Genomic DNA, 3,882 nt, shown 5'->3' on the forward strand with positions numbered 1-3,882 from the left:
AATTCAGTGGCATTCTTTGGACAGTCACCCCAGAAGTCGAGGGCAGGGTGTTTGATCATCCAGTCTAATATCTGCTGCAAGCGCATAGTTCCGATGAAGTCTTCCACAATTTGCGAGGATAGATGCGGGGCAAACTCGGTACTCATGATTTCGAGGCGCTTAAGATAATCCGCCAGCTCCTGGGCTCGCACCATGGCGCGCTGCCGGAACTTGTGCCAGCGCACAAGAGTCCTAGCCACCATGGAGTCGAGAAAGGCTCGGTGCAGACTCTCGATCGGGGTACTGGCTGACCGTTGACGCACCTGGCTGTCTTGAGTTCCTGTCGTTTCGCGGCCTGGCAGCACCTCCACGTTTTCCATGCCGACGACATTCGCGTTCGCGGGGGTCTCCGTGTGGGCCTCCTGCCCCTCCATCGCAGCGACTGCGGTGGCGTAACCGCTGGAAGACATGTTTTGCGAGGTGGTCACCTGCTGGTGTGTTTGCGGCTGCTGTGTCACCGGCTCGAAGGACTGAAAGAGCCGCGCAGCCAGCATGAACAATCCGGCCGTCATGATTTTCATCGCCGTAGAAAAACGTTGCTACAGGAGCAGTTCCGACCGATGCCGGAAGGGCGCTCCTGCTGGGCGTAAAGCCAAAAAGAGCAGACGAAAATTTACACGACTGACTCGGCAAGATCACAGATTACCCTCTCTTTTCCAGAAATGGATCAGAGGGAAAGCACGACGATCTGTTGCCAGGTCAGAACAAGAACCGCAGCGATCTCCACTCGGGACGCCAGATCGGCGATAACGCCACTGCCCGGTTTTCTTTTGTGTTGCTTCGTCGTTTTATTGACAGGAAGTCTTGCACGCTCCAGTCTGGGTCACTCTCCCCATCTACTACCTCACTTCTGAGGTGAAACGTCTTTTTCTGCGAGATCACAGTCACCACCCTTCTCTTGCCTTGTTCTCGGTGTCTTCTAGGAGGCAACCAGTGGTGTCGGCGCCTTCCCGCGCAGCTACGGCAAGCGACCCTCGTAGGTGGTCCGTTTCATGCTAGGCCGGATAGGAAGAGGGGGCGACAACCTGTGATCAATAACGGTCACTCACCTGCACCAGCGGGATAAGGGTGCAGGCCTCGCTCGTCTTTGGTAACGTCCGTACTGGCGTCTGTACCCATTGAGTCCATGTCGTCGTGAAGGAATGAATAGTTGCGAGGTCCCTCCTAGCCTAAATCTACACTCGAAGGTTCCACGGGGGGGGGCGTGGCTGAAAAGAGCTAGGACCAACTGCCTCCAGAACACATCCCTTCGTGTCCGTCCAGACAGAGGCGTAGAATCTTTCTCGGGGCAACATTTGCTTGCCACTACAGACATATCTGCCTTCCTACTAGTTCGTATGCCCGTCCGCGTATGTATGCGCTATTTGTTGTCGGCGGGAGGACGTGCAACCTTCTCTGTTAGGAGGGGAAGACTTGAACGCACCCGACACCAATGTGTGACTGCCGGTAATTTGGGGGATCCGTTCATGTGTAAAAGAAACCTTTCACTTCCCCACCGAGGCACCTCTGTTGGACTTCAGCTTTGTTCTAGTCTCACAGATACGCATCTATACCTGTCAGTATGATGGAGGCGTACTCTCCCTACTGGCCCATTTTCTCGAGGAACAGAAGCTTTTCTTTCGTCCATATTCTCTCATGACGTGATTACGTGAAAGAACCATCAGTTGTCTCTTTCCTCCCGTTGGTCCACCTAGTACTTGAATACAAATGAAAGGCATAATAGAATACATGGTGGTGCAGCTACAGGGATTTCCATGTCTTCCGTGAGTACTCTGAGGTGAGTATGTCTATTGCAGTTCGACATGTGATGGATAGGGCCTAGCCGCCGGAGGAGGAAGAAATGACGTATAAATAAGAAGAGGAAAACAGGAAGAAGACGAAGAAGAAGCGAACTATTGTGAAAACAGTGCTTTTCTCTCTTCCTTCGTCATCCGAAGTGGTTAGGTCTCTTCTTTGCTTGAAGAAAAGAGACAATCGACCTCCTCTTCTTCATTTCTTTCCTTGGACAATTATAAGATGACATTTCTGTACGATGAGAAGGAAACAAATAAAAGGGAAGGACCCGTGGATGGATAGAAACAAAGAAAGAAAGGCGGAGAAGGTAGCAGTGGTAGTAGTAGTAGTAGCAGGAGTCTGAGTAGTAAAGAGACAAAGTCATCCATGTGATATATGAGAGAGAGGATGATAGATCAGTCATCAATGAGCGAACTGGCTCTCATTTCTTACTTCATGCTACCAGGAGTTTCCCGTTCTTTAATTGTGTTTGTTTTCCTACAAGCGGCTTTTGGCTGTTGAATCGGATCATTCCATCTAGGCAGTTCCATAGGAAAACGAACACAAGTAAAGCACTTATTTCTTTATCTGGATGAATGCTTTTTATGCGTTGATAATACTCGACTCTCATGCTACTCCCTCCGACTTCAGGTTGAAGCTAAAATACCTGTACTTAGACACCCGAATCAGAGCCTTGCACTAAATCAGTTGCGGCACCTTACATATCACGACTCTCTGCTTCTGAGATTTCTTCATCATCCTCTAAATTTGCCTTACTTAAGAGCCGACGAGTGAGAGACGGCGTGACGTCTGCGACCTTGTGTGTGAATGTCTGTTTCTCTACCTGAGCTCTCTCGCAGGAGGGAGAGCGTGAAATCGCGTGGCCTGTTTGTCTATGGCGTTGGTCCTCTTCAACGATGATATACTACCCCACCTAACTGGCACTAATGTCCCTCGTCGGTGTATCTGATGTGTGGAGTCACTCCACCAGAGTCTGAAAACGAATTGGACTACGCCAGTGCCCCTTCTTCTCTTTCTCTCCATACAACTTGACTGCAGATTGTCATCTCTTCATCCCCTCTATCGGTGTATCCGCCTACGCATCGATCTTTCGTTTTTTAAAATCGATCTCTCGTTTTCCATTTGCAAAGAATACCATTCCTGGTCTTCTCTCCTTTCACAACATACTCTACGTTCACAAACAATGTCTACTTTATCGTTGTCTTCCGCAGTTCTTTCTGTGTAGCCGCCACTCGGCTCCACCGCCCGCTCCGTCCATAAGAGTCGGAGAATCAATCGATCCCTATCACTATCATTCTTAAGAAACATCAGGGCAAGCCAGTAACAGCAACTGAGTATTATCGTTCATCTTCTTCCTCTCTCTGCCTGTACCTCGTTCCTCTCCCTCTCTTAACTGTTTTGAACGCTTTCCNNCGTTCTTTCTTCTCTCTCTTCGTCACACGCAGCGCGAATCATCGGTCTTGTCAACCAGCAATGGCCCGTCGTCGTTGTCGTCAAAACCCCGTGACCTGTCCCCGTCCCGTTCGATCCCTGGCTTTGACTTAGGTAGTGAGTGAGTCCTCCATAACACAGGAAAGCTCTGCATTCTTGTTGTCGTCGCCGTCGTCCACTTATTATATTCTGGCTGCTTTCCCCTTTTCTTTCTTCTATCTGTTCCTATGCAAGAACTAAAGGAGAAAGGATCATGTAAAGCCAAAGAGGAAGAAGTAGTAGACAAAACAGCTGAACCACAAGAAGAACAACCCCCCCGATAAAGTATCGACCACCGCGAACCCCCCCCCNNTCTAGGAGTCACCCCGCCGCTAGTCACCATCTCCCTACGTGGGTACTTCCTTTCTTCTTCTCCCGGTAGTTTGGAGCTTCCCCCCCGTTCCTCCCTCAGTCCTTCTTTCGCTTCTTCCTTCCTGCCTCGGCATCTTTGTAGGCGGGAGTGATCATCATTCGAGTGGTCGTAGTGGTGGTGGAGATGGTAGTAGTGGTAGCGAGAGTGGGGTGGCGATCATCCGTGTCGTCCGTGATGGATGATGATAAATTGATGGATTGGACGGT

The sequence above is a fragment of the Cystoisospora suis genome, assembly GCF_002600585.1.
Source record: "Cystoisospora suis strain Wien I chromosome Unknown contig_2061, whole genome shotgun sequence".
NCBI lineage: Eukaryota > Apicomplexa > Conoidasida > Eucoccidiorida > Sarcocystidae > Cystoisospora > Cystoisospora suis.